Raw genomic sequence first — 13,395 nt, 5'->3', positions numbered from 1 at the left:
TGATACAATTTTTTCAATATTCTTTACACACATAAACAAACTGTCTACTTCTTCCTTCAACTCTCTATCCTCAAGTATAGTAATAGGACACTAGATGGCAAAGTTCGTAGACAAACTTTAAGTTGGCTTGAAAAAGCCTAGCCAGAAAGTTTTTAAAAGTTTTAAAATGTTCTAGCATGATTTACTAGAAAGAAAGAACGAACGAAAGAAAGAAAGATTAGTTAGAAAGAACGAAAGAACGAAAGAACGAAAGAAAGAAAGAAAGAAAGAAAGAAAGAAAGAAAGAAAGAAAGAAAGAAAGAAAGAAAGAATAGTTAGAAAGAAAGAATAGTAAGCAAGAAAGAAAGATTAGTTAGAAAGAAAAATTAGTTAGAAAAAGAAATATTAGTTAGAAAGAAAGAAAAGTTAATAAGATAGATAGAAAGAAAAGTTAATAAGATAGATAAGTTAGAAAGAAAGAATAGTAAGAAAGAAAGAAATACTAGTTATTAGTTAGAAAGAAGACAGATAGCTTAAAGCTTAAATGAGTATCAAGGGCTTCTGGCAGTTAAACAGAGTTCAAACAGTCTTGGACATTTGGTCAATGAAAGTCTATGGGATTTTTTATATAAATTTTTAAGAAAACTGAAAGTCAAATCAGTCTGAAAAGATATAGCACACTAAGTCAGAACAGTCTGAAGGTCTGACCTGAGTTTGGTAGTCGTAGCTTTAATGGTCTAGGAGGAGGTACAGTGTAAAATTTAGATTTAAAATAAGAAGGAGAAGGAAAAGGAGAAGGAGAAGGAGAAGGAGAAGGAGAAGGAGAAGGAGAAGGAGAAGGAGGAGAAGGAGAAGGAAAAGAAGGAGAAGGAGGAGAAGGAAAAGAAGGAGAAGGAGAAGGAGAAGGAGAAGGAGAAGGAGGAGAAGGAGAAGGAGGAGAAGGAGAAGGAAAAGAAGGAGAAGGAGGAGAAGGAAAAGAAGGAGAAGGAGAAGGAGAAGGAGAAGGAGGAGAAGGAGAAGGAGAAGGAGAAGGAGAAGGAGAAGGAAAAGAAGGAGAAGGAGGAGAAGGAAAAGAAGGAGAAGGAGAAGGAGAAGGAGAAGGAGAAGGAGGAGAAGGAGAAGGAGAAGGAGAAGGAGAAGGAGAAGGAGAAGGAGGAGAAGGAGAAGGAGAAGGAGAAGGAGAAGGAGAAGGAGAAGGAGAAGGAGAAGGAGAAGGAGGAGGAGAAGGAGAAGGAGAAGGAGAAGGAGAAGGAGAAGGTTTAAATACAATATCAGTAAGTTGGCTTTTCCAAGCCAACTTAATTAGGAATGCTTGAAACACCATTAATTCTGAAAAAAGGAGAGGAAAAAAGCTTGTTATTCACCCTGCTGAGCACTTTTATCTCCTCCTGTTTTATTTCTATAGCCTAAACTTCCCATCATTGTTAATAGTCGTTAACGTTGCCTGGAATATCCCGGAGGCATGCGTTCTGAACACACTTAAAAGGTAATCAAGACCCATTTCACATTTCTTAAAATGCCAATTCCTGGATGTTTCATACAGTAGCCTGGACATATAAAGGACAAATTTCAAGTATTATCTATTACCGCTGCATTTTTTAAGCCATCTGTAATATTTGAGGCATCCACAGTATTAAAAGCACCAAAAAAAAACACACAAAAAAAACACTGATCCCTGGCAACATTTTTTTTCCCTTGTGATAAGGCAAAACACATTTTCAGTCTGTTGCGTGAGGTTGGCAAGCTTGTGAATTTTCCGATTGCTTCCCTCCTTTAAATCTACCGCTTTCCAGCTTCCTGTTCTCGTTGGTCCTTCATTTTGTACTTTTTAACAATACTCAAAATGAAAAATGCAAGCCCGCAAACTCTGCAGCAAACCGTCATGAAAGTGTGGACTCGGAGGAAGATCGCGAGGGCTTTTAGGTTTCCATTTGGGACATTGCCATCATTGAGCAGACCCTCATGACTTTGTGTAAAGGTCAATAAGTTTCTTAAAATATTAGATAATTTTTACTTTTTATTACAAGGCATAAAAACATAACTTTCAAAATTGAATTCATTACATTTTCTAAAATACATACTTTTTATCTATACTTTTTTATTTTTAACTTTAGAAAAACTAATTAAGATGTGGTTCAGAATTTTTTTATACCATTTTCAAGAATATTGTCAAATATTAAAAAACAATTATTTAAAATATTCTTGAAAATTGGTGTAAAACTTTTTTTTTCTTCTTTATCACAGACACTGATCCTTTTGCAAACATCTGCCAGTTATCATCATATGATACTTTTAAGAGGTCACAATCAGAACGAGAATTACAAGCTTGTAAGGATAGGGTTTTGGGGCTAAGCGGGACACTATTGTCCAATGGGTGCAAAATGAAATGCTGCCAGGTGAGTGAACCAGTGCCGCACCGCCGCATTGATTGGTAGAAGCCGTGGCAGCTTGCAGTCTCCCTCTAACTGTTTCCAAATGTGGGCTGCGAGTCCAGGGAGTAATCAGCCCGCTTCAAACACAGAGCCCTTTGACTGCACACAAACCTGGCCTGTCCGGCAGCCCAACAGACCTGCTCCACCACAGGCACGCCGACCGGGATTCAGCGAGTTTGTGTGTAAGAGTGAGTTAACGTCTGAGTGTGCATCTGTTTCATACACGTGTCCATGTATGTTCTCACGTTGAACATCTCTGATTGGAGAACCATTCAGGAACTTTACATCATGTAGCGTTTGTGTCCAACAGGCCGAGTGCTGGAGGGGCAGGGAATGCCAGGAAGCTCCAGCACTGTGATCTGCAGCCAGGAATCAACCCACCCTCTTTACGGAGTCAACCACATTTAGACTATACGCCTAAAACACACTCCCAGAAACAACTACAAAGTCCTTTTAGCTGGTAGATCATCCAACTTTAACCTCCATTTTGAGTCAAGTCTGAGAGATGACTATATCTGTACCTCTTGAAAATGTGCCAGAAACAAAAGGAAAATGCTAGAATTCGGTCAAAACAAGTAGTCTCGATGGAGACAGGTGATCACTCCGTAGCTCAACTCCCAGATCTGAACACTGGCATCACCACATCACATCATTTTCCTGCCCTCCGCCAGCCTCGCTCGCTTTCCCCTCCACAGTCCTGTCACCGCATCCATCATTCTGTCAGTTCATCACTCCACCCTGGGCGATCTGACTCAACCTGACTGCAACTCGTTTCTCTTCAGCGATACCCGCCTGCATCACGTCTCACCAGCAAACATCTGAGGGAGGATCCTGGAACACCACATCATTTTCTGGCATATGCCCTTGCATCAAACATACAGCACAGCTATGGTAATGAATAATTCCACCGGTTTAAACTATTCATTTCGGCTTCTGAATCGTACCTAGTTCCAATTAAGTTTATTATCGTTAGCAAAAATATAAATGTGCACTACAATATGAATGAAAACAAAATGGAAATATAGAGAAAAAAAGACTTGTTTTTGTATTTTCAATGCTGGACAATGAACAACATGTGAAGCAACCAACCCCTGCTGGCTTGTGCGTGAAATTTAGGGGCAGGTACATCAGAAATCGACGACACCACTATAACAAACCAGCATGCAGCAAAGTTGTCACAGCAAACATATGGTGCATTGCACATGATTTCAGAGAAACAGTTTAAAGACAATGCAAATTGTTTAGTTGATCCAAACAACCTCAAGCTAATGAACATATCTCAAGGATTATATGCCATTAACTTTGCGAAACTTGGCAAATCCACTATATAGCTGCTGTCCAGTTTAGGAAATCTGACAAGATCTGAGTGCCAGTGGATCTATCTAGTACTGCAGTATGGGGTGTGTAGTTGCGATTTCCGACAAATAGAACTTTGATCACAGACTCTGATGCTATTATTTTGAGTATTGTGCAGTTTCTGATGAAATGCAGTATGTTTCACCACAAAGAGATGGAACCAATTGTGGTGCTATGTAAAAATAAATTTTAAAAAAGAGATAAGAATTACACATTTAAACCTTGACTATTAAAAAAAGTCGACTATTTAATTTAACTAATTAAAAGATAGACTATTTTTGACTGACAAAATGCCGGAGGACGGAATCAACAACAGCTACAGTGAGTTATTCAAAATCTTTTTTTTTTGTAAACTCTGTGTACACAAACAATATTCTCAATGCTCGAGTTCATGTGTAGAGCCCCTGGTGATACTTCAAGCAAAGTTTCATGTTGTGTCGAGCCTTCTTAGTTCTCAAAACTCAATTTTTATGCTATCATAGAGGTGCCCCAAGTACTCCCATTCAAAAGGCAATTTGACCGAAAACGAAAATACGGTCAAACTTAAAAGAGGCGTTTCCATTCTAATTATGCTTTTAAACGAAAGTTTGCCTCGGGTAGATTTACAAAAAGACCCAAGGTTGCATTTTGGCGAGAGTTATGCTTTAACTCCAATGATATATCTGGATAAGTTTAAAGCGTCCATACACCTTTGCTTCCTAACAACTTACAACTAGAGGTCGACCGATAGTGGATTTTGCCGATAACGATAGCTAGTTTGGGTAATACTTGCCGATAACCGATTAATCAACCGATAGTTTTTAAAATTGATACCGGATAAAAACAAACATAACACTCCAAGTAAAACAGTGCTGAACTTTATTATAAAAATAATAAAACTGTATTGAACCATGAAAACATGCTAAATGAAATAAATATATAAATATGAATAAATATTGAAGTCAATAAAAGACATTCATTCAAACTTAAACAAAAAGTAATACTCTAAATAACAAATAAAACCAGTTACATTTAAAATGTAACTGTTTAACTGTTCTTTAAGCCAACTTAATGAATAAAAAAGTAACAAAATTTGATCGGTATAATATTTGAGCAATACAATTGCACCTTGATCATTCATGTTAGTTTTGTATCACTTTATAATGATATGACAAAATGTACTGTATACATACCTTTTAGCTGTCGCGCTTTAAACGCGCATCTAATGTCAGCGCTCTCCACGCAGCGTGTGCTCTCAGTGCAGCACGCAGCATCACATTTCGAAATAAACAACACAAGGCATCAGCGATAGTTTTTATTACACCTCTAGAGGTCGCTCTTGTACTGCATGATGCCAGCAGACCCTTCTCAGCTCTCTTACTGTAATGAATGACAGCGTGCGCTTCTCAGCCGCTCCAGCAACGGACGCAACCAGGAAAAACTATCGGTATGTATTTTTGCCGATAACGATAGTTCCACCAATCAACTATCGGTGCCGATTAATCAGCAAAACCGATGAATCGGTCGACCTCTACTTACAACCACAATTCACACTGCGAACACATCCACTGCCAGCTTCCACAAACATACCTCCCACCCAGACATACGCCACTACTATTACTCATGACAAGACATAGGGTTCTTTGTTAATGGGTCAGAGAACACCAACAGTTTCTGTTGCCTCAGCAAAGCATGCCAAAAACATCACATTACACGTATACACACATCCCCAGCACACTGTGAGAGCTTTGTCACTGCATAAACACACAAGCAGGAGACATTCTGCTGCTTTTTGCCTTCTGATGTCTAATTTCAGTAGAAATATTAGCAACCTTGACTTACCAGAAAACCGAATTAGCTCATTTAAAGCTCCATACAATAAAAACACATAACAGAACAACTTTTTATTTACTTGACTGTGATCTCATGTTCTCACCTGCTGCACAGACATTCATGCATGCACACAAACTTACTACGATTTGTACAATAATTTTTTTGCAACAGATCTTTTCATATTAAAATAAATTTTAAACAGCGTTATGTGAGGCCTTCAAGGACAGTTCACCTGAATTCTGTCGAAATTTAATCAACTACATGTTGTTTCCAAACATGTATGGAAAAAATGTGTATACTGAAAGTCAATGGGGTCCAATAAGGGTTGGCGATATGACCAAAGTCTAATATCTTGATAAGAGTCATTTTATTTCACGATAACGGTATATATATATATATATATATATATATATATATATATATAGCTTTTTCTGGAAATAAGGTTGTAAAGATGCAAATTTCACAATTCTCAATTATTTCAATACCACAGCAAAACATAATACTTAGCCAAATATAAGTAAAACGTTATTATTGAAGTGCTTATTGAAGACAAGTAAAGATTCTAAACAAAGTAATTAAATAAGAATAAAGAATTAATTACAAGAATATAGTATACAATAGAAAAAAGATACAACTAAAAAAAGTAGTTTAAGTAGTTTTTTGGGTACTTCAGGTCTAAAAGAAATATTCAAATGAAACTCACGTAATAGCCTACTAAAGAAACTGAATAAAGTAATAAAATGTAAAAAGTTAAACACTGCACAATCACTGGCACTGTATGAATTACAAATGGTTGCTTTTAAAGCTACAAAAGTTATTCAGTCAAGAGCAGTGAGTGATTTTCTCTTTTTCTTTATATTAAGCCTAATATAAAGAAAAAGAGAAAATCACTCACTGCTTAGAAGTTCAACCGAACCTGCTTGACGCGCGAGAACAAGCCTCATTGGTTCTTGCGGAAGCTCAAACATGCTGCGTAACACACGAGAATGAACCACATTGGTTCTCGTACTTCAAGCGATCATGTTTGAGCTTCCGTTTACCACAACTGATGTGTGAGTTGATGAATATTTATATGTAAATAAAAGCCTAAATTAAATATTTTCAGCGTAGAGGCAAATTGGACTAAACCACTCAATTCATATGGATTAGTTTTACGATCTCTTTATGAACTTTTTGAAGTGTCAAAGTGGTAGTTGTGTAGACTGTCAATGGAGAGTACAGAAATCGCTCAGATTTCATTAAAAAGATCTACATTTGTGTTCCAAAGATGAACGAAAGTCTTACGGGTTTGGAATGGCATGTGGGTGAGTAAATGACAAAATAGTGTTGTCAAAAAGTACGGACTTCAGTACCAAGTCTGTACTGAAATTTTAAACATGTGACGCTTTGAGTGGAATCATAAACACCTTAGATTGCTCATTGTGCTCACGCGCTCATCAAATATGTTTGTGATTGGATACAATGATCAGCACTTCAAAAACATGTTGTAAATACATCAATTACGCTATTCACCGAGCTCTCAAACATCAATTACGCTATTCACCGAGCTCTTAAACATCAATTACGCCATTCACCGAGATCTCAAACGCTCCCGTGCATTGATCATTGTAGCCAATCACAAACATATCCAATAAGCGCGTGAATACAATGGGCAATCAGATATGTTTAAAATTCCGCTCAAATCGTCAGATCTATCTATAAATTACAGGAACGTCTGTGTGTCTGTCTGTGAGTCTGTGAGCACAGCTGGCCACTACTCCTCTCACACTGCACACTGAGTGAGCACAGCGCAGGACCAGAGACAGAGAGGGTCGAAGAAAGCAGCGGAGCTTAAGTAGCGTTTTTTCGGAGTTTACTGTGTAGCCTGCTCCCTGAATCGTCGCGCTTATTCATTTGTGGATGTTAACTGAATCTGTAAGTCAGCTACACTGTTTATTTCTGAATATTATATTTGATTCTGGTGCGCTTAACGTTATCGCTACTGTGTAATAGTAGCCTATGCTATTCACCAACTAAACATATCCTATTCAATGCGTCCACAGTCTCTTTCACGGCCATCATTTGTAGTAGCCTATTCACAAACTGTTTGCTCAAGCATAGCGCTTTCTTGGAGTTCACTGTGTAGCCTGCTCCCTCAATCGTGTAGTTCAATTTTCCATATTTATTGTATGTCATTATGTCAGTATCAGTATTTGCTTTCTACCATGCACAAATAAAAATGTCACTGAACTTTTGCTGTGTAATTGTAACAATGAGCATTCAAACACACCGAACCAACAATTACTAAAAACACACACAAAAACTGATTTTGCACGGGCACTTTGCACTAGTTTTTTTAATTTCAGTACCGACTTGGTACCGAAGTCGGCAATTTTGACAACACTATGGCAAAATTTAAATTTTTGGGTGAACGAGCCCTTTAACTTTTTTTCAAATTACTGTGTGCCACTTGTTATTACAAAATATGATTTCCCATAAGCAGCACATTATAATTCCTAAGGTCTAATGGCATTATTCTCCATTCCAGGAGTAAACACAAAGCACTAACTGTCTATTGAAAAACAACACAGTGTATGAAAGGAAGTGAGACACAGTGAGAAAAAGGAAGGTAAAGGAGAGATACAAAATGAAATGGTCTGCATTCCTCATCATTCCGCATTCAAAAGAAAGAGTCAGTAGCATTTGTATGGACAAGATTGTACTTGCCTCTCTGTATGAAAGTCAGAGAGAGAGAGAGACGAGCAATGTCAGAACAGGAAGAGGAAGTGGTAAGACACCCCCATTGTTTCAGTAATTATCCACCCAAATGACAAATCTGGGAGACTTCACCTACTTATACTGAGTAACTTATTGCTCGGTGTAGCCTATAGGTGATACAGTAGTAACGTGATGCACAAGCCTTGAAATACCGGAAATGCCACACACAGTATTTTCAAAAATAGTAGTACCATGATGCACGGTAGAGTATATTCTCATGCAATATACAGTATGCTTCAAGCAATACTCAAGCTAAACTCATTGGCATGTATTATTTAAATCCAGTGTTTTAGGTGCCATTTACACTGGACCCGTGACGAAGCACAACGGAATGAAACACAATGTGAAAATTTCACAGCATCTTTTTGACAGAATTTAAAACATATGTTCAGAACTGTACTATTTATGTATTATCACTGCAATAATTATGATAAAATTTCATGCAAACTGTAAATAAGCAATACAACAGGATAGCCCCTGCAATAACGACACATCCACACGATTAAAGAAGTATTACAATACTACTTGGTATTGACAACCCTAACTTGTACTAATCTAAACAGCTGAAGCAACTTAAAGGATCACTTCTAAAATACCTAGTGTAAAAAGTGTTTTTCATACATTAATGTTCAAAAGTTTGGCAAGATTTTTAAGTAAGACTTTTTGGGGGAATTAAATTAATACTTTTATACAGTAAGGATGCATCAAATTGGTAAAATGTGACTGAGGACATTTACATTTTTACAAAACATTTCTATTTCAAATAAATGCTGTTCTTTCTATTCATCACAAAATCCTGAAAAAAAGGATGAAGGTTTCCACAAAAATATTAAGCAGCACAACAATTTTCAACATTGATAATAATAAGAAATGTTTAACTTTATGGAGCAACAAACCATCATTTTAGAATGATTTCTGAAGGATCATGTGACACTGAAGACTGGAGGAATGATGCTGAAAATTCAGATTTGCCATCACAAAAATAAATTACATTTTAAAATCTATTAAAATAGAAAACATAAATAAATGCAATCATAGTGAAAATAAGAGATGTCTTTCAAAAACATTATAAAAATCGTACTGACCGCATACAGTAGTGCATTCTAATAATTGATACTGCACACATTGCACAGGATGATTGTACAGATTCTAGATAAGACGACTTACTTCGAGATTTTTAATACAAACTAATATGAATCTTGCAGACCGTGTACATAGCCAATCCAACTGGCTTTCGTGACATCCTAATCATTCCACCTTTCCACGGAACTACAGTAATTAGGAATCTCTTTGTAATGGGTTGTACCATCTAGCCAAAAGGCCTGAAGCTCTTTAATGTTGACCTAAAACTTTTTGCAACCAACTATTGTTGTCTTCCTGTTTTTCCATTATGAACTACAGTAACGTAATACCACAAACTGCTTCAACAACGCTGCTTGTGTTTGGCCATTCCATGTGTTAGTCCTATGACAAAATAATCTATATAACAAAATAATCTGAACTGAACTGACTTAAAGGATTATACATTATACAGTGGTGCGTATTCAGTCCAAATAATTAAAATGCAACAACATAAAGGAAACAAGCAATGAGAATGTTTACATAAAACAACACTGGGATGAAACCCGAGTACGATCAGCTGATAAAGAAGTACAGGCAGGTTAACTGATGACTGCAATTTCTCTTCAAATGCATCCAATAAATATGAACAAGGCTCACTCCATGAAGGTTAAACTAATCTAATCCCAGTTCACTCTAGCTGTCAGACGGTCGTAGCTAGGAACTACATCAAGACTAACGATGCTTCTTAAGTGCTCCTCGCCCAAAAATGTAATGGACTACGGTGGTTTTCTACACAACAAATTACCTGGAAGACAAACATAAAATGTAAACAATGAACTACATCAATTTACCTTGACAAACTGTAAAAACAAACTGAGTCTGAAGTTAAAGATACTTTGTGCATGGACAAGTACAAGGGCTACAATTTGTACTCAGTTTATTAAAGTACATCAATAAAACTCATAATAAACCATATTTGTTTCTGCCAGCCAGGGCTTATTGTAAACGTATCAAACATTATACAGCAAGCAATTTCTGGCTCAAATTTGATAGGTTGAGTTGTGTTTCAAGAGTGCAGTTATTTAATATAACAGCACAGGGATAAAGGCCGGAGAATGTGAGTGGTGTGAAATTGAAACAAAGCTAGGAGCAAGTTTTCTGAAGTTACTGTTTTCTCTCACGAATAGAAGAGGAGCGGTGACATTTTGCTTGCAGCAATTAGTATTTTCTCCTCACCGGGGTTTCTCTCACCAGTGACATACAAAACATGGGGTGGAGCAACAGCCCAGTGATTTATAGAAGGCCTGGAGCAAGGAGTGCAAATCCACTTATTAATGCTGATCCAGACCAGGCTTTCAGTTCGTTTGTTGGTTGGAGATCAGTAAAAGTTGTTGCACTGGTTTATTTTGGAACTATTTTATTTAGCGGAGAAGAAATGTATATTAGTTACTTGTGTATTTAACTGTTATATAAATGCAGTATGACAATCGCGCGGAATTACAGCCGTGCTCATATCCAGTAGCCTACAACATATATCTTGCTATTTGTGTAATATTAATCCAATTCATAATTAAAAACAACCTCGATCATGACTCGTGTTACCTGCATGCTATGAACTACAGTTGATATAATCAGCTTATTATAAATGTATGAAATGAATTGCAATAGCGCTTAACGTCATTGCTGATCAGGCTGAAATATCAATAACAACGCAAACGGTGATTATGTTGACACTGCTTTTGCGTGTAGGCTACAGCAAAAAAAAAAATCGAGACATTTTAAGTAAAACTGTTTAGCTGTCAAAGACTGAGAGCAATTGTATTTGCTTATTCAAAACATATCGATTCGATGAGAAGCTATTATCTATATAATATTATCGTCGCTGTCTGTTTGTTGAAAATAGAGGCGCGGGTCGACGGAAATAATAGGAATGCTGGCAAAGGTTACATTGTAGCCAAACACAACATTCCTCTTGCTGAGCAAAGGCAAACTGGCAGGATCGTATCGCTCGCGGATCATGCTAGTAAGCAAGCATGCGAATGCTCCCTCTGATGACAAATCAAATCATTGCGCACAAGAAAAATAATACAATCTAAACAGACCATAATCCATATCTTTAAGCTTAAAACTTACCTTCTAAAAGGTGAGACGAAGTGACAAGCGCCTCTGAAGGCTTCCTGTTCTAAAGTTGTCGTATGTCGTTGGAAAAAAACATTGTACGCGGAAGTGGAGACAAAAATTTCAAGCGCGCGACGTTTGACAGCAGATATAAAAGCAGGACTAAATCATTCTTCTTAATGTGCAGATGATCGTTGAATGTGTTCAATAACCACCAAGTGCACTCGACAGAAAGCTATGTGTATTTTGCGTTGGAAACGTAACTTTTCGTCGTCCACTGCCTCTTCCTGTGTGACTTGCGACCACCAGAGGCCGAAAGATGTCCAAAAAAATCTTTCATGTATGCCCGTATGGTTCCGTTCAGTGTTACACCATATTTGTCCCCCTCCATTTGAATGGCTCTCAGGGCTCTTGAACTTGTGTTCGGCTCTCCGTGGCATTACTATTGACATATTCACGATTTATGAATGTGAACCCGAGCCAAGTCTGTGTTTGGGGTGTATGATAGACCTGTAGGTGAAACTCCACCATAGATTGCATTTTGTTTTATTTTTGAAATATACTGCACTGAATTCGCAGGAAATATGGTGGGCCTATTAGGTCTCTATAGTTGTTTATCCATCATTTCCATTTATCTATTTAATCTCAGAAATGCAGCGAGTTTGGTACCTGACAGGATGTCGACTACCTCATGAAACTTTTGACACAGACAGAAAACCGAGTATTTTTAATTGGGTCCATTTGATCTAAAATCACATAGGCTTACTGAACGCCAGAGAAAAATCCATACTCTTACAATTGAATCTCAAGAATATTGTTTATTGCTTTTGAAGATATTACTCTTAGCTCATTTTTTTTGTTCTAGTCATCCTTTCTGTTTTAAATTTCACAATAAAACAAAGAAAAATCTTTACTGTTAGGTAAATGGTATTTTTTTTCCTTTTCAATGTGTACACACAAATACACAAGGTTCTATGTACAGATGAAATCTCCTTTAGTAAGGGCAAGTCAAGGGCACCAACTGTCATGTAACAACTCTTTCAAATTCTTATCTAGAATCAGATAAGAACTTTCCAAAGAACTGTAAGAATATATCCGTGAATATTGTTGGCACAGGTTTGGCAAAACCTTACTTTTATTTTGCCTTTGTATTAAACTTGTTCTAGGTCTTGTCTGAATAGTTTTCAATGTTAAATCCATTCATCAATGTGTGTCATTCTGCTCCTATGCATTGTCTTTACATTCAGATTGGATGTTCATATATCAAACTTAAACATTAGAATGAACATTGGTTAACGAAATGAGCAGATGCTGCAACTAATATTATTCACACTTGATTAATTATAGTACATCACCACTGGGTGAATGAATTATTGAAAGATGAGACTAGCAGCATAACTCAGTCCAGTAGGGTCATCTACGTTTCTGAGGTATCTGGAGAAAATTTCCACAGGGCACAATTAGAGGGAGCAGAATATTTTTTGCACACCTCCCTGTCTAAACTCTATTCTCATGAGCAATGTGAAAAACAATTGCTCCTTCTTGGTCAACTTTGGGTCACTACACATATACTTATCCATTTCCCTGTCTCATATATCACTCTTCAATTAGGTAGAGAGTAAAATGACACCAATACAACTATCCCATATAGTAATAGTAATTAAACATAATGTACACAATAATAAAATATATACAATGAAATAGATACAAACTTTAAATATTCAATGACATGAGCAGTATTGACTCTGTCTCTCATTCTCAGGCTCATAAAGTTTTTGGACGTTTTAAAAAAAGACATGGACTGAACATGACATTTGAAAGTTAAAATAAATAGATAAATAAATAAATAAATAAAAGTTCCTCTTAAAAAAAAACTATG

General features: G+C 36.8%; 1 protein-coding gene across 6 annotated transcripts in view; it reads right to left on the bottom strand.

Annotated features, from left to right (window-relative positions):
• The window catches only part of arhgef1 (Rho guanine nucleotide exchange factor (GEF) 1), a 46,318-nt gene extending 34,469 nt beyond the window's left edge, over window positions 1-11,849 (bottom strand). For all 6 annotated transcript variants that reach the window (XM_082149894.1, XM_082149896.1, XM_082149899.1 and 3 more), the window contains exon 1: window positions 11,532-11,849. The gene's annotated coding sequence lies outside the window, so the exon portion shown is untranslated. The remainder of the gene's footprint in view (window positions 1-11,531) is intronic.
• Between the last annotated feature and the right edge of the window lie 1,546 nt (window positions 11,850-13,395).

Source organism: Leuciscus leuciscus (assembly GCF_965113295.1).
Source record: "Leuciscus leuciscus genome assembly, chromosome: 20".
NCBI classification, from domain to species: domain Eukaryota; kingdom Metazoa; phylum Chordata; class Actinopteri; order Cypriniformes; family Leuciscidae; genus Leuciscus; species Leuciscus leuciscus.
The sequence above is the reverse complement of the archived record's forward strand: the minus strand, read 5'-3'. Positions and strand labels throughout refer to the sequence as shown.